Source organism: Siphateles boraxobius, unplaced genomic scaffold (assembly GCF_051911475.1).
Source record: "Siphateles boraxobius isolate OS27281-9 unplaced genomic scaffold, OSU_SipBor_1 51, whole genome shotgun sequence".
Taxonomy (NCBI): Eukaryota; Metazoa; Chordata; class Actinopteri; order Cypriniformes; family Leuciscidae; genus Siphateles; species Siphateles boraxobius.
The window spans coordinates 1,389,280-1,409,719 of NW_027509153.1; the positions used below are offsets into that span (position 1 = coordinate 1,389,280).

The 20,440-nt window shown below is 40.0% G+C and overlaps 1 long non-coding RNA gene and 13 other non-coding genes across 14 annotated transcripts; 13 read left to right on the forward strand and 1 right to left on the reverse strand.

The window, feature by feature from the left end:
* Positions 1–2,688: 2,688 nt before the first annotated feature.
* Positions 2,689–3,289, reverse strand: LOC143712768 (uncharacterized). The gene is made up of 3 exons (XR_013195079.1): positions 3,147–3,289; positions 2,886–3,001; positions 2,689–2,790 (listed from the first exon to the last, which is right to left on the reverse strand). It is a non-coding gene; the product is annotated as an uncharacterized LOC143712768 (long non-coding RNA).
* Positions 3,290–4,192: 903 nt separating this feature from the next.
* trnat-ugu (transfer RNA threonine (anticodon UGU)) lies at positions 4,193–4,266 on the forward strand. The gene has a single exon. It is a non-coding gene; the product is annotated as a tRNA-Thr (tRNA).
* Positions 4,267–5,359: 1,093 nt separating this feature from the next.
* On the forward strand, positions 5,360–5,433 carry trnat-cgu (transfer RNA threonine (anticodon CGU)). The gene has a single exon. It is a non-coding gene; the product is annotated as a tRNA-Thr (tRNA).
* Positions 5,434–6,180: 747 nt separating this feature from the next.
* Positions 6,181–6,254, forward strand: trnat-agu (transfer RNA threonine (anticodon AGU)). Its single transcript has one exon. It is a non-coding gene; the product is annotated as a tRNA-Thr (tRNA).
* A 1,624-nt stretch (positions 6,255–7,878) lies between these two features.
* Positions 7,879–7,952, forward strand: trnat-agu (transfer RNA threonine (anticodon AGU)). Its single transcript has one exon. It is a non-coding gene; the product is annotated as a tRNA-Thr (tRNA).
* Positions 7,953–14,142: 6,190 nt separating this feature from the next.
* trnat-agu (transfer RNA threonine (anticodon AGU)) lies at positions 14,143–14,216 on the forward strand. The gene has a single exon. It is a non-coding gene; the product is annotated as a tRNA-Thr (tRNA).
* Positions 14,217–14,355: 139 nt separating this feature from the next.
* trnar-ucu (transfer RNA arginine (anticodon UCU)) lies at positions 14,356–14,444 on the forward strand. Its single transcript is given in 2 exon segments — positions 14,356–14,392; positions 14,409–14,444. It is a non-coding gene; the product is annotated as a tRNA-Arg (tRNA).
* Positions 14,445–14,580: 136 nt separating this feature from the next.
* Positions 14,581–14,654, forward strand: trnat-ugu (transfer RNA threonine (anticodon UGU)). The gene has a single exon. It is a non-coding gene; the product is annotated as a tRNA-Thr (tRNA).
* Positions 14,655–15,484: 830 nt separating this feature from the next.
* trnat-ugu (transfer RNA threonine (anticodon UGU)) lies at positions 15,485–15,558 on the forward strand. Its single transcript has one exon. It is a non-coding gene; the product is annotated as a tRNA-Thr (tRNA).
* Positions 15,559–15,697: 139 nt separating this feature from the next.
* trnar-ucu (transfer RNA arginine (anticodon UCU)) lies at positions 15,698–15,786 on the forward strand. The gene is given in 2 exon segments: positions 15,698–15,734; positions 15,751–15,786. It is a non-coding gene; the product is annotated as a tRNA-Arg (tRNA).
* A 136-nt stretch (positions 15,787–15,922) lies between these two features.
* On the forward strand, positions 15,923–15,996 carry trnat-cgu (transfer RNA threonine (anticodon CGU)). The gene has a single exon. It is a non-coding gene; the product is annotated as a tRNA-Thr (tRNA).
* Positions 15,997–16,743: 747 nt separating this feature from the next.
* Positions 16,744–16,817, forward strand: trnat-agu (transfer RNA threonine (anticodon AGU)). The gene has a single exon. It is a non-coding gene; the product is annotated as a tRNA-Thr (tRNA).
* Positions 16,818–18,445: 1,628 nt separating this feature from the next.
* Positions 18,446–18,519, forward strand: trnat-agu (transfer RNA threonine (anticodon AGU)). Its single transcript has one exon. It is a non-coding gene; the product is annotated as a tRNA-Thr (tRNA).
* A 157-nt stretch (positions 18,520–18,676) lies between these two features.
* trnar-ucu (transfer RNA arginine (anticodon UCU)) lies at positions 18,677–18,765 on the forward strand. The gene is given in 2 exon segments: positions 18,677–18,713; positions 18,730–18,765. It is a non-coding gene; the product is annotated as a tRNA-Arg (tRNA).
* The last annotated feature ends 1,675 nt before the right edge of the window (positions 18,766–20,440 follow it).

The following is a 20,440-nucleotide window of genomic DNA, read 5'->3' on the forward strand; positions in this document are numbered from 1 at the left end:
TAAATGAAAGCAATTGCAAACAATAACTTAATGAAAATGTTTACAACTTGTAATGTTTACAACTGTTTATTTGTGTTTTTGTGATCCATGTTTCTTAGAACTTAAAACATAACTCTAAATTAATTAATTTTAACATTAATATTCTGTGCCTGGAGGTGTTCCCTTCAACACGTTGCCTTATGAGGCAGTTTATAATTGCATTACTTTTTTTTATTTTATTTATTGAAACACTTGCAACAATAACTTTTGAATGCAATGTCTAATTGGATGTAAATAAAGCATTGTTAATATACTTAAGTTGTGAGTGAGTGAGTTATTTTCATGGAAATAATAGTAATTATAATTAATATTAATAATAGTTTGATTAAAGCATTTTGGCCAAATAACCCAACAGATTCGTTTTTTGCAACCCAATTTATTGGGTAAAACTAGATACCTAATTTATTGGGTTAAAATAACCCAACGATAGGTCGGTGCTACATCAACCCACCATTGGGTTAGCTGTTGGGTCGATTTTAACCCAACTTTTTTAAGTGAGTATTGGTTGGAATTTAGACTACATATTAGTGACAAAGCATGGAAGTCACTGGTTTTATTCCAATATCACACTGGTTTTTCAAGCTACTGGGGTGTCCAAATTGTTGATTGTTCATCAAAATATAAAAAAAAAAAATTCTTGAATATTCTTAGAAACACATAATTACAATTACCTCAAGGAGAACATTCCTGACTTCAGTATCAGGTATATCCTCAATTGGTGCCTCAATGGTCTTAACTTTACCAACCAGGTACTGGTAGAAGCTTGGGGAAAAGCATCGAGGCCCTGGACCACCATGTACAATGGAGACAGCAACCATTCTTCCAACATGGAAATACTCATCACCTTCTGCAGCTAACAATGGCAATGTTCCACGGTTAGTTCAAATTGATTTATAATACCGTCAAAATGTGACAAAAAGTGAATTACCTTTGCTATCAAATGACAGGTATTTGCCATCTTCTTTGCCTTCAAAAAATCGACTGGTTTTAATGGCGTCCATCAAGAGTGTCAGAAATTCCCGTGTAGGCCCTCCTGTGTCCACAGCCTCCTCTGTTTGCCCGATGTCATCAGTGAATTTGACCAAAAGGCTACAGGTGGGGTCAAATGAGGAACGTTTGAATCCCCTCAGAGCACTATCCCAGACATTAGCACGGTTTATATTTAACCTGCTACAGCTTTTTGTGTTAATGTTGTATGACAGATTTGACAGAACGTCTGCAGCCGTCAGTCCAATATCTGCGTCTCTGCAACACAAGAAAGAGAAAAATTAACACTGCCTTTTATTTGGATAATTAAAATATAAATCTTTTATGGTCCCATTACAGTGAGAACACCATATGTGTGTGATGAAATGTGATGGGCATAAGCATGAAGCACACATTGCAAGCTTTCAATAATTTCTGCCAGATTTTGTTTCGGTTTAGGGGTAAGTAAAAAAATATATACAATTTGAATATTTGCTTTAATAATTGTATGGCAACAGAAACCAGGTAAAATGCCAAATGTAGCTTGAACTATGTAATATATCTGGGGAAACAAACAAAAAAAACAACAACAAAGGTTGACAGCATTATTTCTATCAAAGTACCTGTCTTCCTCCTGAAAATTGTCTACGTCCTCAACATCAGAGCAACTGCTGTCAATGACAACTGGTGCATAGATCTTGGTATATGTGCTGTGGATTAAAGGAACAATGAAATACTAAAACAAGATGGTTGTGAAATTACAGTAAAAAGTGTTATACTTGGTACTGTAATGCATTACATTCAGCAGTCAATATTTCATGCTAAACCCAGAGCCAAAAGTATTAGTGCAATGAACGAACAATTTGAATCCATTGTGACTTACTTGTAGAAGTCACATGATGTGGTGTTTTTGGGTCCTGGTCCTGCTCCATTGGCCTGTTTATGAAAGTAGAGATAACACCAAACAAATTAACAATAATTACATCATTAACATAAACTTAATAACATTACACAATAATACATACTTGCCCATCAGATGGCCTGGACACTGTTGGTGGACATTGTTTTGGTAAACTAAAACAAACAAATAATTTGAATAATTTAATTTAAATCATAATATAGATATTTGTTAATATGATTTAAAGAGCACAACATGCTCGATCTATTCCTTCTCGCAATTGAAAGAAAAAATAAATGAATGCTGTGAAATACGTGGATAATCAAAAACCACAAGCACAGGTCTCAAATTAGCGGGAGAAACTTACATTTTCAGTGGAAGGCTAGCAAATGCCTCATCATCGGATTCTGAAGAGGAGTCATCTCCATGACCTTGGAAAGAGAAAATGATGCATCATTATTAGGCTAGGTATAATATATGGCAATTTTACAACCAGCTCAAATTAAATTAAGAACTCACTTAATTACCAACCATTATCAATTATTATTATTATTATTTTACATACATGTACTTCAATACTTACCCGAATCCTGAAGGGGGCAGATGTACAGTACGATCCTCTGGTAAGACTTTCCAATGGCCTCTTTATAATGTTCAAGGACAAAGGGTTTGTCTGTGCCTGGTATATTTTGTACCTGAGAGCCATCAGGATATACCAGGACATATTCTCCATCGTACATCATGTCTTGATTAAAATCTCGCTGTTTTTTTATAGCAGGTGGCAAAATTTGTTTTGATGACCACAGGGGTTCAACATTTAATGGCAAAGTTTTCCCTCTTATAGGTTTTAACCCATATTTTGTTCTGGTCATTATGCCAATTGAAATCTACAGAAATAAGAAAAGAAGAAAAACAAACATGTTTAAGACTGTGTGTACTGTGTAATAGTCACATTGTGACCTAAACCTCCATATTAGTTTACCTTGACCATAATGTTTGGTTTCTTTTTAGCCTTTGAAAAGGTCCTCCTCTCAGCCTCTTTAACTTCCCTGAACCTCATGAATTGACCTGCTCTTCCTTGGATACTTGTCTCATTCACTAACACACACACACACACACTGATTCATCATAGCTATGCTTTGTGATTGGTTGATAAATTGCCACCTTTCTGACAGCTAAAACCATGGGACAATTCAATGCAGCACAGTAACGTTAAAATGGGAGCACAGTAAGGGGATATTACCTGTAGGCCCACGGCCTAGGCTTGATGACGTGGATGGACACACCGTAAGGAACCCCACGTTCAGACCACACGACGGGCAAAACTTGGGAGCGTCCCCCAGTTGCTCGGCACAATACGGACAGAACATTTCAAACTAAAAATTAAATAAATAGTTCAGATATCAGGACAACATTGTACAAACGCCAGTAATGCATCTATTTAATGGCCAGACGCGAGCTAGCCAGCTAACTTAGTTTCCAGCTAACAACGTTGGCAGACTAATACGTTATGGGGACAATAACTTAATATGTTAAAAACACACAAAACCACTTCGGTATCAGAGCACATCGACAAGTCTGTCATAATGAAAGAGAAACACTTACCTCTTGAGACAAGAAAAGCACAGCACACATTCAAAAAATAGCGCTAAGACAACCGGATGGATGAGGGTCCGTCACTGATTATGGCCCCCCCGGAAACATTTCCCTTGTGTTTTTGCAGTTTGCAGTTTGTTTCCCTATTTGCTCGTGCTGCGAATATTTGCAGCGAATGTGAAATCGACAAAGTTGTTTTCTGAATTTGCATGTGTTTTCTGAATTTGTATGTGTTTTCTGAATTTGTATGTGTTTTCTGAATATGTAGTTGTTGTGGCGTTGTTTGCATGTGTTTTCTGAATTTGTATGTGTTTTCTGAATATGTAGTTGTTGTGGGGTTTGTATGTGTTGTGACCCTTCTCGGCCACCGTACTTTACAAATATGAATATATAATTCATGAAAATCTTTCTGGATTTTGTCTTTCAGATCAGCTGAAAGCATAGCAGAGATTGCTTTCCATTTCTCCCAGCTGAGACAGAATTTAGATGTATTGTAACTGGAGGTTCCAAAAACATTTCAGACACAAGTATTGAGAGTTTCAGATATCCCCTCTTTCTTCAACAGAGCCCTGAATGCCCCCCGGGTTTTGGAAATAATCCCCTAACCTCTTTCATGATGTAATCAGCTATTTTCCTGACCTGCTACCTCTTTTAGACTTTTTATCCCAACACATTGTAGAAGGTTCAGCAAGTGGCGCTGTGGCTTAGTTTGTCAAAGTGCCTGTCTTGTAAACAGGAGATCCTGGGTTCGAATCCCAGCAGTGCCTATGCCACAGGATGTGGGCACCGCTCACTTAATCTTTTACATATGTAAATCTTTGCATGCTGAACAGTGTGCATCTGCACAAAATGTGGAAATCTAAGAAGTGATGTGCATGCAATAGCGTCTTAAAGTTTGTCTTTTGTGGCTCTGTGGCACAATGGAACAGAAGCCTGCACACCTTTCAGGTTTTGGAAATAATCCTGTAACTTCAAAGGGACCTATTCATGATGTAATCAGCTATTCTCCTGACATGCTACCTCTTTTAGACTTTGTATACAAAAGCATCGAACCAGAGGCAGTAACTTTTGTGTGGCTTAGTTGGTTAAAGCGCCTGTCTAGTAAACAGAAGATCCTGGGTTCGAATCCCAGCAGTGTCTTATCTGTGGCTTCTAAGAGTAGTCATTCAATCATCTCTGATGTGAAAGTCTTGGCAGGAAAGACAATCTGGTCTTTTCGGTTGCAAATGAAGGTTTTAAAAAGTGTCCCTTTTTTGGGTCCCACCAGAGTCACGAATGGTGTCCCTTTGCACAGACGTCTTTACCAGACTGACATTTGCTTAAAGCTGGAGTTTTCCAACTTTTTCAGAAGCCTACGCAGCACATTTTTCTTCTTTTCCTTATTGAGCACACCCAAGTCAGATCGTCCAGTACGTTACTTATCAATCAATTATTTGATTCACCTGTATTAAATGAGAGAGATAATAAAACAAATATATATATGTGGTGCAGATGCGCTTCAAGAATGGTTTGCAAGTTCCTGGCTTAGGCCTGAAATCTGCTACTACCGATTGATATGGTCAAGCCTATGGATATTTGTACAAACAAAGTCTTTACATATATGAAGAATAATACATGGATATCTTTCTGGATTTTGCCCTTTCATATCAGAAGAAGGCTCAGGAAACATTTTAGGCATGACTATCGAGAGTGTAGAGCCAAAATTAAATGAGTTCAGACATTCCCTTGAGGCGTGAAAGGCCCTCGTGTTTTGGAAACAATCCTCTTACCTCTAAGGGACCTCGTTCATGACGTGATCAGCTGTTTTCCTGATGTGGTACCTCTTTTAGACTTGTTTTACCAACAAATTTCACAGTATCTGGCGCTGTGGCTTAGCTGGTCAAAGCGCCTGTCTCGTAAACAGGAGATCCTGGGTCCAAATCCCAGCAGTGCCTTTGGCACAGGATATGGGAGTGCTTAACCTTTTCACATATGAAAGTCTTTGCATGACGAACTGTGTTTACCTGCACAAAACTGGAAAAACTAAGAAGTGCTGCGCATGCAACACTTCCCTGAAGTGTGTCATTTTATGGTACAATGGATACAACTTTGGACTTCTAGGATGCGAATGGAGAAATTCCCTGGTTGTGAGTCCCACCAGAATAGTCAGTGGCCTCTTTTGCTCTGATGTCTCTGTGAGTCAGACATATGCTTAAAACTTGAATCCACAAACTACTTCAGAAGCATACCCTTCACGTTCTGCTTATTTCCCTCTTTGGACACACCCAACTCAGATCACAGAGTACTCTACTAATTAACTTAAGTCACCTATTTAAAGAAGAATAGGTTGAAATCCACTGGCCTAGGCCAAAATCTGCAACAACCTATTGTTGGCCACCTACCTCGAAGAAAAAGAAGAAAAAAAAACACGCTTTCCATTTCACCAAGCTGAAACAGCATTTAGATGTATCGTAACTAGAGGTTCCCGAAACATTTGAGACACGAGTACTGAGAGTTTCGATCCAGAAATAAATGGCTTGAGATATTCCCTTGTCCCTCAACAGAAGCCTGCACACCTTTCAGGTTTTGGAAATAATCCTGTAACTTCAAAGGGACCTATTCATGATGTAATCAGCTATTCTCCTGACATGCTACCTCTTTTAGACTTTGTATACAAAAGCATCGAACCAGTGACAGTAACTGGCGCTGTGGCTTAGTTGGTCAAAGCGCCTGTCTAGTAAACAGGAGATCCTGGGTTTGAATCCCAGCAGTGCCTAATCTGTGGCTTCTAAGAGTAGTCATTTAACCTTCTCTGACGTGAAAGTCTTGGCAGGAAAGACAATCTGAACTTCTCGGTTGCAAATGAAGGTTTTAAAAAGGTTGTCGTTTTTTGGGTCCCACCAGAGTCACGAATGGTGTCCCTTTGCACAGACGTCTTTACCAGACTGACATTTGCTTAAAGCTGGGGTTTTCCAACTTTTTCAGAAGCCTACGCAACACATTTTTCTTCTTTTCCTTATTGAGCACACCCAAGTCAGATCGTCGAGTACGTTAATTATCAATCAATTATTTGATTCACCTGTATTAAATGAGAGAGATAATAAAAAATATATATATATGTGGTGCAGATGCGCTTCAAGAATGGTTTGCAAGCTCCTGGCTTAGGCCTGAAATCTGCTACTACCCATTGATATGGTCAAGCCTATGGATATTTGTACAAACAAAGTCTTTACATATATGAAGAATAATACATGGATAACTTTCTGGATTTTGCCATTTCATATCAGAAGAAGGCTCAGGAAACATTTTAGGCATGACTATCGAGAGTGTAGAGCCAAAATTAAATGAGTTCAGACATTCCCTTGAGGCGTGAAAGGCCCTCGTGTTTTGGAAACAATCCTCTTACCTCTAAGGGACTTCTTTCATGACGTGATCAGCTGTTTTCCTGATGTGCTACCTCTTTTAGACTTGTTTTACCAACAAATTTCACTGATCTGTGGCTTAGCTGGTCAAAGCGCCTGTCTCGTAAACAGGAGATCCTGGGTTCAAATCCCAGCAGTGCCTTTGGCACAGGATATGGGAGTGCTTAACCTTTTCACATATGAAAGTCTTTGCATGACGAACTGTGTTTACCTGCACAAAACTGGAAAAACTAAGAAGTGCTGCGCATGCAATACTTCCCTGAAGTGTGTCATTTTATGGTACAATGGATAGAACTTTGGACTTCTGGGATGCGAATGGAGAAATTCCCTGGTTGTGGTTTTGAGTCCCACCAGAATAGTCAGTGGCCTCTTTTGCTCTGATGTCTCTGTGAGTCAGACATATGTTTAAAACTGGGGTCCACAAACTACTTCAGAAGCCTACCCTTCACATTCTGCTCTTTTCCCTTATTGGACACACCCACGTCAGATCATAGAGTACTCTACTAAGTAGCTCAATTAACCCTTTTGAAATAAGGTAAATAACAAAAATGTATAGCGTCTGGGAGGTTTCGAGAATGTTTTGAAAACCACTGGCTTAGGCCAGAATCTGCTACTTCCTATTGTTGAGATCCAGCCTCTGGATGTATTCAAAACAGTCTTTACAAATATGAATATATAATTCATGAAAAGCTTTCTGGATTTTGTCTTTCAGATCAGCTGAAAGCATAGCAGAGATTGCTTTCCATTTCTCCTAGCTGAGACAGAGTTTAGATGTATTGTAACTGGAGGTTCCAAAAACATTTCAGAAACACGTATTGACAGTTTCAGATATTCCCTCTTTCTTCAACAGAGCCCTGAATGCCCCTCGGGTTTTGGAAATAATCCCCTAACCTCTTTCATGATGTAATCAGCTATTTTCCTGACCTGCTACCTCTTTTAGACTTTTTATAGCAACACATTGTAGAAGGTTCAGCAAGTGGCGCTGTGGCTTAGTTGGTCAAAGCGCCTGTCTAGTAAACAGGAGATCCTGGGTTCGAATCCCAGCAGTGCCTATGCCAGTGGATGTGGGCACCGCTCACTTAATCTTTTACATATGTAAATCTTTGCATGCTGAACAGTGTGCATCTGCACAAAATGTGGAAATCTAAGAAGTGATGTGCATGCAATAGCGTCTTAAAGTTTGTCTTTTGTGGCTCTGTGGCACAATGGAACAGAAGCCTGCACACCTTTCAGGTTTTGGAAATAATCCTGTAACTTCAAAGGGACCTATTCATGATGTAATCAGCTATTCTCCTGACATGCTACCTCCTTTAGACTTTGTATACAAAAGCATCGAACCAGAGGCAGTAACTTTTGTGTGGCTTAGTTGGTTAAAGCGCCTGTCTAGTAAACAGGAGATCCTGGGTTCAAATCCCAGCAGTGTCTTATCTGTGGCTTCTAAGAGTAGTCATTCAATCATCTCTGATGTGAAAGTCTTGGCAGGAAAGACAATCTTTTGCTCTGATGTCTCTGTGAGTCAGACATATGCTTAAAACTTGAATCCACAAACTACTTCAGAAGCATACCCTTCACGTTCTGCTTATTTCCCTTATTGGACACACCCAACTCAGATCACAGAGTACTCTACTAATTAACTTAAGTCACCTATTTAAATAAGAATAGGTTGAAATCCACTGGCCTAGGCCAAAATCTGCAACAACCTATTGTTGGCCACCTACCTAGAAAAAAAAGAAGAAAAAAAAACACGCTTTCCATTTCTCCAAGCTGAAACAGCATTTAGATGTATCGTAACTAGAGGTTCCCGAAACATTTGAGACACGAGTACTGAGAGTTTCGATCCAGAAATAAATGGCTTGAGATATTCCCTTGTCCCTTGAAGGAATACAAGTTTATTAAAAGGTTTAATCTAACTTCTAATACTATCATATATAAACTGAGAAAGTTCTGTTTGTTGAAGTTAGCATTTCAGGTTAGGATGGTAAATGATATCAGCTGTGAAACAGTTTCCAGCAAGAGAATCTGGCAAATCCTGTTTTCTCCATTGTAAGTTAAATGAGTCTGATCACTGAGACTTTCTTTAATGGCTCTGAGATGGCTCTTGGAACCAGAGTTCCTGGCCACTATCAGCATTTGAATAGTTATGCTGATTCCATTGGATTGGTAATGCCCTCAGAGTAGGGTGTGTTCATACTACATTTGCATGCTTTGTTTGAATTTATCTCCACCTCCAGAAGTCCCTCCTCTTAAAATGCCTATAATATACCATGTAAAGTTACTTTAATTTAGACGATGTTGGAATGACTGCAGCTACCGACAAGCAATAAAGAACTTCTGCTTGGAAAACTTCCACCCTCTCCTGGTCTGAGCTTCTAACTTTTCTACAAAGAAAAAGATCACTACAGATGGTGCCGTGACCCGGATAGAATTAACTTCACCTGAATCCAGATTGGAATTCAAGCTCAAAGATCTGACTGCATTCCAGAGAGAATCTTACCTGAATACAGAACTGAAATCTCCACTCAACAAAGACTGAGTTCCAGAACTGAAATCTCCACTCAACAAAGACTGAGTTCCAGAACTGACTCCTGAAACTTCAAAGCTCAACAAAGAACAAACTTTTTTTGGCTGAGTTCCAGACGGAATCCTTTCCGTACAAACAACGATTTGGTGAGTTTCACTCTATTCAAAGAACCACTGAAGACCAGTACAAATCTCTGCGCCGTCAGAGAACAGTTATCAGACAGCTGCAGTGTCTGGCTAACAAAGTTACCCTTTAAAAGTTTATTTTCAAGATGAAAGTATAGCCTCTACATTGCTAGAGAATGTATCCTCTAAAGTTAGGGAAGGTTAACATTACGTGTCAATATTGGTGAACCTCTGTTCAAACAGGGATGTGTTTATCCTCTTAAAGTTAGGAAGGTGAAAGATCCTTTGCATTTCCTTTTAGAGAAGATTAGCGTAACGTGCTAATATTTTCTGTGTTACCCTTTGCTCTGGGTAAGGAAGGTTAACTGTGTTATCGAGTGTAGCCTCTTTTGATCAGAGAAGATTTAGTGTTTTTGTTTGTTTTATCCTCTAAAAGTTAAGAAGGTGAAAGATCCTTTGCATTTTTCTTTTAGGGAAGATTAGCGTAACATGCTAATAGTTTGTGATGTGTTGGTAACAAGGAAGTTTAACAAGATTTGATCTGTGTTAACAAGTATACCCTCTGTTGATCAGAGAAGTTTACTTTTTGATTGTGTGGTAACAAAAGAAATCCACAAAATGGTTAGAAGAAATGCTAGGCTAGTTCCATCAACTGAGAAAAATTGACTAGCTAGCCCTTTATGGACAGACAGTGAGTTCAAGTCATTGTTAGGAGAGAAAATGGATTCCATAATGACTGAGTCAGTTAGATTGGATTTGACAAAGAAATTTGGTATTGATCCAGACAAAGTTTGGTCTATTGAAGAATGCAAGAAGGTGTTAGGTGCATGTATCAGAAAGAAAAACATGAAAGGCATAATCTGTTGCCGTAGAGAATATAGCTTATCCATTGCACAAGAACAAACTAGGTGTATTGATAAATTAAAAGAACAGAACAAACAAATGCACACTAAGGTGGGCCATAACAAGGCCTCAACCAAATGTGACTCAGAAGACCAACAGTCAGATGAAACTTATCCTGACTGATAAGCCTGTAGATTCAGTAAAGGTATGTGTTGCAAGAAGATCTCAGGGAATTGAGGGAACTGAAAGTGTTCCTCCCAACTCTTCTGTTGTCCAAAACCAAACTGTTGCCAAAGCACTCGGACCTAGAGACATAGAAAGACTATCCCAAAGCTTACCTTCAGTACGCACAGATTTTTCTGATTTTAGAAGGGCATTGATCAGTAAAATGCGTCTTTACGACATGTCGTTGGCAGAAGTCACACAGCTGATGTCACAAATTCTAACTGAATCTGAATTCAACAGTTTTGAGTCTGCTGTTACTTCTGAACTACAACATGCCAGAAAAGATGAATTGAGAGAGGGAGTTTTGAAAGCGTTGAAGAACATTGTTGGACCCAAAATTGACTGGTCGAAGATCACTAGTTGTTTACAGAAGAAGGGTGAAACTGTTAGTGAGTACACTCAAAGATTTTGCCAGTCAGCAGCAGCGTACAGTGGTATAGCTGACACTTCAGAGAAGGTGTTAGAAGATAATGGTCCCCTAGTTCGCACATGGTTTGATGGTCTGTTGTCAGAACATAGAAAAGCATTGCCTTTCTTAGACTTAACATGGTCCACTAGAACCATACAAAACAACTTGGAGAGGTTAACTACTTGGGAAACAGATTCTGATGTCAAGGCAAGAGTAAAAATTGCAGCAGCATCCTTTAAGGTCAACACAGAGAATCAACAGAAACGCAAATGTCCTAAGAGAGAGGCCAGCAGTTGTTATTACTGTGGTAAACATGGACATTGGGGAAAGGAGTGTAGGAAAAACAAAAAGAACTTTAAACAAGTTAACAATGTTACTCAGCTCCTACTCAGTCTGCTTGCTACTCTGAAGCAGCCCGTCCCCTCGTCATTAAACTCGTTGGGCAGCTTGTTGATGTGTTAACCATTTGGGCTGTGAGTGCTTAATTTCCCCAGTAACTTTCAACAAAGATGAAAGACTTATTTTTGTTTAATAGAACAAAAGGAAAGTGACTGTCTCACCCTTCCTTTGGGGAACACCAAGTTAAGTAGACTCACAGCCTTAAATGTTATTTTACAGCACAGACCTTTCATCATTAAGTGTGTTAGGTCAGACTGTAAACGTAAAAAAAGCCCTCATGCAGTGTCCACAATAATGCCAAATATTGTCTTACAGCGTGCACCTGTCACAAATCCGTCCTCATGTATGCTGTCTGCTATGACTGAAGTTTTGTTAGAGGATGAAGGAGAAATTACTCACGATTGTGTTACGCTTACATATACACCTATGAGTGAAGTAAAAGAAAAAGGTAACAGACGAGCAGGTTATGCAGTAACGTCCACCACGGAAGTGTTAGCTTCAGGACGTCTTCCAGATCATTTTTCAGCTCAAGCTGCAGAACTAGTAGCCCTAACAAGAGCATGCACGCTAGCTTCAGGATCGGTTGCTAATATCTACACAGATTCCAGATATGCTTTTGGGGTAATTCATGATTTTGGTGTCAGGTTGAACGTGCAAACAGAACAATCAAAATCAGGCTAAGCAAAATGCATCAGGAAGGAGTACCATGGGTTGAAGCGTTGCCAGCAGTACTGTGTAGTATAAGAGCCTCACCTAACAGATCAGTAGGACTGAGCCCTCATGAGATTATTACTGGACGCCCAATGCAGATGCCAGGTGTGATTGATCTTAGAAATGCTGATGTACACATTGCCTCAGATGCCCTGATCACTTACTGTGAAAACCTCACAAAGGCAGTACAGAGTGCCAGAGAGAGAGTTGAGTCGTGTTGGCAGACTCCACCAGAAGGTGGACACACTATCATCCCAGGTCAATGGGTTATGATAAAGTCATTCAAAAACAAGCCATTAGAGCCTAAGTGGCACGGACCATATCAAGTGATGTTGATTACAGCTGCTGCAGTATTATGTCAGGGAAAGAAAACCTGGACTCATGTGTCACACTGTAAGGTTGTTCCTGCTCCAACAGGGATAGCATAGGACACGAACCAGTGGGGAGCCGAGGAAAGAACCGATTGCAACAGGCGTCGGTGGCCAACCCTTCGGTGAAGAATCCCTCATAGGCCTTCCCATCCATTAATCCATCCTCATCTCACTGCGTTCTTTAGGTGTCATAATTAAGAAATAGGGAAGAAGGAACAACAATAGCAGACTCGGAAAAGTTTACAACCCTAGTGTTTGAACAAATACTGCTCTCCTGTCTTTTGTTTTCTCTCTTCCTCTGTGCAGATAACACTTGATGGCTGAACCGAGACCCATATGCACCGACCTCCTCGTCTGCGTATGAAGACATAACCTCAAGAAACAACTAGACCCACTCCCGAGCCAACTATCACAAAAGGATAGAGAAAAGAAAAAGAAAAAATAAATACACAACGCAGAGACTACGAAACCTTCAGTCATACATCGACATGATCAAGATTGTCCTACTACTACACATCATGAAGATCGCACAAAGTCCGGACTCCAGAAACAACATATTCTTAGAGCTGATGAATATGTCACAAATGCCTTGTTTGCTGGAAAGAAAGTGTGCATGTCACATCCGAAGATGACTGCATTCCAGGACTCACTTGTGCACAAACATGGTGGTCCAACAAGACATTCTTGATCTTTCAGCAAAATTACACCAAGATGACTGAAGATAATTCTTCATGGTTCAGAAACTTGATTGATCACGAGAAAATCACAGTTCCAACCAGAAAAGACTCACGGACCCTAATTGCATGTTTTGTTTATGTGTCAACATGCAATTACAGAAAAATAAACACAGAACATGCCTTATGTGCCTGTAACTATCACAAGTTGCAAGAATTAATTTTTAATTGTTTAAATTTGTATATAGTGTGGGAGTAATTTAGAACTCCCAAAGGGGGAATTGAAGGAATACAAGTTTATTAAAAGGTTTAATCTAACTTCTAATACTATCATATATAAACTGAGAAAGTTCTGTTTGTTGAAGTTAGCATTTCAGGTTAGGATGGTAAATGATATCAGCTGTGAAACAGTTTCCAGCAAGAGAATCTGGCAAATCCTGTTTTCTCCATTGTAAGTTAAATGAGTCTGATCACTGAGACTTTCTTTAATGGCTCTGGGATGGCTCTTGGAACCAGAGTTCCTGGCCACTATCAGCATTTGAATAGTTATCCTGATTCCATTGGATTGGTAATGCCCTCAGAGTAGGGTGTGTTCGTACTACATTTGCATGCTTTGTTTGAATTTGTCTCCACCTCCAGAAGTCCCTCCTCTTAAAATGCCTATAATATACCATGTAAAGTTACTTTAATTTAGACGATGTTGGAATGACTGCAGCTACCGACAATCAATAAAGAACTTCTGCTTGGAAAACTTCCACCGTCTCCTGGTCTGAGCTTCTAACTTTTCTACAAAGAAAAAGTTCACAACACCCTTATCCCTCAACAGAAGCCTGCACACCTTTCAGGTTTTGGAAATAATCCTGTAACTTCAAAGGGACCTATTCATGATGTAATCAGCTATTCTCCTCACATGCTACCTCTTTTAGACTTTGTATACAAAAGCATCGAACCAGCGACAGTAACTGGCGCTGTTGCTTAGTTGGTCAAAGCGCCTGTCTAGTAAACAGGAGATCATGGATTCGAATCCCAGCAGTGCCTATGCCACAGGATGTGGGCACCGCTCACTTAATCTTTTACATATGTAAATCTTTGCATGCTGAACAGTGTGCATCTGCACAAAATGAGGAAATCTAAGAAGTGATGTGCATGCAATAGCGTCTTAAAGTTCATCATGTGTGGCTCTGTGGCGCAATGGATAGCGCATTGGACTTCTAGATTGTGAATGGAGATATTCAAAGGTTGTGGGTTTGAGTCCCACCAGAGTCGTGCATACCCTCTATTGCTCAGATGTTTTGGAAACAATCCTCTTACGTCTAAGGGACCTCGTTCATGACGTGATCAGCTGTTTTCCTGATGTGGTACCTCTTTTAGACTTGTTTTACCAACAAATTTCACAGTATCTGGCGCTGTGGCTTAGCTGGTCAAAGCGCCTGTCTTGTAAACAGGAGATCCTGGGTTCAAATCCCAGCAGTGCCTTTGGCACAGGATATGGGAGTGCTTAACCTTTTCACATATGAAAGTCTTTGCATGACGAACTGTGTTTACCTGCACAAAACTGGAAAAACTAAGAAGTGCTGCGCATGCAACACTTCCCTGAAGTGTGTCATTTTATGGTACAATGGATAGAACTTTGGACTTCTAGGATGCGAATGGAGAAATTCCCTGGTTGTGAGTCCCACCAGAATAGTCAGTGGCCTCTTTTGTTCTGATGTCTCTGTGAGTCAGACATATGTTTAAAACTGGGGTCCACAAACTACTTCAGAAGCCTACCCTTCACATTCTGCTCATCTCCCTTATTGGACACACCCACGTCAGATCATAGAGTACTCTACTAAGTAGCTCAATTAACCCTTTTGAAATAAGGTAAATAACGAAAATGTATAGCGTCTGGGAGGTTTCGAGAATGGTTTGAAAACCACTGGCTTAGGCCAGAATCTGCTACTTCCTATTGTTGAGATCCAGCCTTTGGATGTATTCAAAACAGTCTTTACAAATATGAATATATAATTCATGAAAAGCTTTCTGGATTTTGTCTTTCAGATCAGCTGAAAGCATAGCAGAGATTGCTTTCCATTTCTCCTAGCTGAGACAGAGTTTAGATGTATTGTAACTGGAGGTTCCAAAAACCTTTCAGAAACACGTATTGAGAGTTTCAGATATTCCCTCTTTCTTCAACAGAGCCCTGAATGCCCCTCGGGTTTTGGAAATAATCCCCTAACCTCTTTCATGATGTAATCAGCTATTTTCCTGACCTGCTACCTCTTTTAGACTTTTTATAGCAACACATTGTAGAAGGTTCAGCAAGTGGCGCTGTGGCTTAGTTGGTCAAAGCGCCTGTCTTGTAAACAGGAGATCCTGGGTTCGAATCCCAGCAGTGCCTATGCCACAGGATGTGGGCACCACTCACTTTATCTTTTAAATATGTAAATCTTTGCATGCTGAACAGTGTGCATCTGCACAAAATGTGGAAATCTAAGAAGTGATGTGGATGCAATAGCGTCTTTAAGCTTGTCTTTTGTGGCTCTGTGGCGCAATGGATAGGGCATTGGACTTCTAGGTTGTGAATGGAGATATTCAAAGTTTGTGGGTTCGAGTCCCACCAGAGTCGTGCATACCCTCTATTGCTCAGATGTTTTGGAAACAATCCTCTTACCTCTAAGGGACCTCGTTCATGACGTGATCAGCTGTTTTCCTGATGTGGTACCTCTTTTAGACTTGTTTTACCAACAAATTTCACAGTATCTGGCGCTGTGGCTTAGCTGGTCAAAGCGCCTGTCTCGTAAACAGGAGATCCTGGGTTCAAATCCCAGCAGTGTCTTTGGCACAGGATATGGGAGTGCTTAACCTTTTCACATATGAAAGTCTTTGCATGACGAACTGTGTTTACCTGCACAAAACTGGAAAAACTAAGAAGTGCTGCGCATGCAACACTTCCCTGAAGTGTGTCATTTTATGGTACAATGGATACAACTTTGGACTTCTAGGATGCGAATGGAGAAATTCCCTGGTTGTGAGTCCCACCAGAATAGTCAGTGGCCTCTTTTGCTCTGATGTCTCTGTGAGTCAGACATATGCTTAAAACTTGAATCCACAAACTACTTCAGAAGCATACCCTTCACGTTCTGCTTATTTCCCTCTTTGGAAACACCCAACTCAGATCACAGAGTACTCTACTAATTAACTTAAGTCACCTATTTAAAGAAGAATAGGTTGAAATCCACTGGCCTAGGCCAAAATCTGCAACAACCTATTGTTGGCCACCTACCTCGAAGAAAAAGAAGAAAAAAAAACACGCTTTCCATTTCACCAAGCTGAAACAGCATTTAGATGTATCGTAACTGGAGGTTCCCGAAACATTTGAGACACGAGTACTGAGAGTTTCGATCAAGAAATAAATGGCTTGAGATATTCCCTTGTCCCTCAACAGAAGCCTGCACACCTTTCAGGTTTTGGAAATAATCCTGTAACTTCAAAGGGACCTATTCATGATGTAATCAGCTATTCTCCTGACATGCTACCTCTTTTAGACTTTGTATACAAAAGCATCGAACCAGTGAAAGTAACTGGCGCTGTGGCTTAGTTGGTCAAAGCGCCTGTCTAGTAAACAGGAGATCCTGGGTTCGAATCCCAGCAGTGCCTAATCTGTGGCTTCTAAGAGTAGTCATTTAACCTTCTCCTTCTCTGACGTGAAAGTCTTGGCAGGAAAGACAATCTGGACTTCTCGGTTGCAAATGAAGGTTTTAAAAAGGTTGTCGTTTTTTGGGTCCCACCAGAGTCACGAATGGTGTCCCTTTGCACAGACGTCTTTACCAGACTGACATTTGCTTAAAGCTGGGGTTTTCCAACTTTTTCAGAAGCCTACGCAACACATTTTTCTTCTTTTCCTTATTGAGCACACCCAAGTCAGATCGTCGAGTACGTTAATTATCAATCAATTATTTGATTCACCTGTATTAAATGAGAGAGATAATAAAAAATATATATATGTGGTGCAGATGCGCTTCAAGAATGGTTTGCAAGCTCCTGGCTTAGGCCTGAAATCTGCTACTACCCATTGATATGGTCAAGCTTATGGATATTTGTACAAACAAAGTCTTTACATATATGAAGAATAATACATGGATAACTTTCTGGATTTTGCCATTTCATATCAGAAGAAGGCTCAGGAAACATTTTAGGCATGACTATCGAGAGTGTAGAGCCAAAATTAAATGAGTTCAGACATTCCCTTGAGGCGTGAAAGGCCCTCGTGTTTTGGAAACAATCCTCTTACCTCTAAGGGACCTCTTTCATGACGTGATCAGCTGTTTTCCTGATGTGCTACCTCTTTTAGACTTGTTTTACCAACAAATTTCACTGATCTGTGGCTTAGCTGGTCAAAGCGCCTGTCTCGTAAACAGGAGATCCTGGGTTCAAATCCCAGCAGTGCCTTTGGCACAGGATATGGGAGTGCTTAACCTTTTCACATATGAAAGTCTTTGCATGACGAACTGTGTTTACCTGCACAAAACTGGAAAAACTAAGAAGTGCTGCGCATGCAATACTTCCCTGAAGTGTGTCATTTTATGGTACAATGGATAGAACTTTGGACTTCTGGGATGCGAATGGAGAAATTCCCTGGTTGTGGTTTTGAGTCCCACCAGAATAGTCAGTGGCCTCTTTTGCTCTGATGTCTCTGTGAGTCAGACATATGTTTAAAACTGGGGTCCACAAACTACTTCAGAAGCCTACCCTTCACATTCTGCTCTTTTCCCTTATTGGACACACCCACGTCAGATCATAGAGTACTCTACTAAGTAGCTCAATTAACCCTTTTGAAATAAGGTAAATAACAAAAATGTATAGCGTCTGGGAGGTTTCGAGAATGTTTTGAAAACCACTGGCTTAAGCCAGAATCTGCTACTTCCTATTGTTGAGATCCAGCCTCTGGATGTATTCAAAACAGTCTTTACAAATATGAATATATAATTCATGAAAAGCTTTCTGGATTTTGTCTTTCAGATCAGCTGAAAGCATAGCAGAGATTGCTTTCCATTTCTCCTAGCTGAGACAGAGTTTAGATGTATTGTAACTGGAGGTTCCAAAAACATTTCAGAAACACGTATTGACAGTTTCAGATATTCCCTCTTTCTTCAACAGAGCCCTGAATGCCCCTCGGGTTTTGGAAATAATCCCCTAACCTCTTTCATGATGTAATCAGCTATTTTCCTGACCTGCTACCTCTTTTAGACTTTTTATAGCAACACATTGTAGAAGGTTCAGCAAGTGGCGCTGTGGCTTAGTTGGTCAAAGCGCCTGTCTAGTAAACAGGAGATCCTGGGTTCGAATCCCAGCAGTGCCTATGCCAGTGGATGTGCCTATGCCAGTGGATGTGGGCACCGCTCACTTAATCTTTTACATATGTAAATCTTTGCATGCTGAACAGTGTGCATCTGCACAAAATGTGGAAATCTAAGAAGTGATGTGCATGCAATAGCGTCTTAAAGCTTGTCTTTTGTGGCTCTGTGGCGCAATGGATAGCGCATTGGACTTCTAGATTGTGAATGGAGATATTCAAAGGTTGTGGGTTCGAGTCCCACCAGAGTCGTGCATACCCTCTTTTGCTCAGATGTCTTTGTGTTGGACAAGCATATGCTTAAAACTTGAATCCACAAACTACTTCAGAAGCATACCCTTCACGTTCTGCTTATTTCCCTTATTGGACACACCCAACTCAGATCACAGAGTCATCTACTAATTAACTTATGTCACCTATTTAAATAAGAATAGGTTGAAATCCACTGGCCTAGGCCAAAATCTGCAACAACCTATTGTTGGCCACCTACCTAGAAAAAAAAGAAGAAAAAAAAACACGCTTTCCATTTTTCAAAGCTGAAACAGCATTTAGATGTATCGTAACTAGAGGTTCCCGAAACATTTGAGACACGAGTACTGAGAGTTTCGATCCAGAAATAAATGGCTTGAGATATTCCCTTGTCCCTTGAAGGAATACAAGTTTATTAAAAGGTTTAATCTAACTTCTAATACTATCATATATAAACTGAGAAAGTTCTGTTTGTTGAAGTTAGCATTTCAGGTTAGGATGGTAAATGATATCAGCTGTGAAACAGTTTCCAGCAAGAGAATCTGGCAAATCCTGTTTTCTCCATTGTAAGTTAAATGAGTCTGATCACTGAGACTTTCTTTAATGGCTCTGAGATGGCTCTTGGAACCAGAGTTCCTGGCCACTATCAGCATTTGAATAGTTATGCTGATTCCATTGGATTGGTAATGCCCTCAGAGTAGGGTGTGTTCGTACTACATTTGCATGCTTTGTTTGAATTTATCTCCACCTCCAGAAGTCCCTCCTCTTAAAATGCCTATAATATACCATGTAAAGTTACTTTAATTTAGACGATGTTGGAATGACTGCAGCTACCGACAAGCAATAAAGAACTTCTGCTTGGAAAACTTCCACCCTCTCCTGGTCTGAGCTTCTAACTTTTCTACAAAGAAAAAGATCACTACAGATGGTGCCGTGACCCGGATAGAATTAACTTCACCTGAATCCAGATTGGAATTCAAGCTCAAAGATCTGACTGCATTCCAGAGAGAATCTTACCTGAATACAGAACTGAAATCTCCACTCAACAAAGACTGAGTTCCAGAACTGAAATCTCCACTCAACAAAGACTGAGTTCCAGAACTGAAATCTCCACTCAACAAAGACTGAGTTCCAGAACTGAAATCTCCACTCAACAAAGACTGAGTTCCAGAACTGACTCCTGAAACTTCAAAGCTCAACAAAGAACAAACTTTTTTTGGCTGAGTTCCAGACGGAATCCTTTCCGTACAAACAACGATTTGGTGAGTTTCACTCTATTCAAAGAACCACTGAAGACCAGTACAAATCTCTGCGCCGTCAGAGAACAGTTATCAGACAGCTGCAGTGTCTGGCTAACAAAGTTACCCTTTAAAAGTTTATTTTCAAGATGAAAGTATAGCCTCTACATTGCTAGAGAAGGTATCCTCTAAAGTTAGGGAAGGTTAACATTACGTGTCAATATTGGTGAACCTCTGTTCAAACAGGGATGTGTTTATCCTCTTAAAGTTAGGAAGGTGAAAGATCCTTTGCATTTCCTTTTAGAGAAGATTAGCGTAACGTGCTAATATTTTCTGTGTTACCCTTTGCTCTGGGTAAGGAAGGTTAACTGTGTTATCGAGTGTAGCCTCTTTTGATCAGAGAAGATTTAGTGTTTTTGTTTGTTTTATCCTCTAAAAGT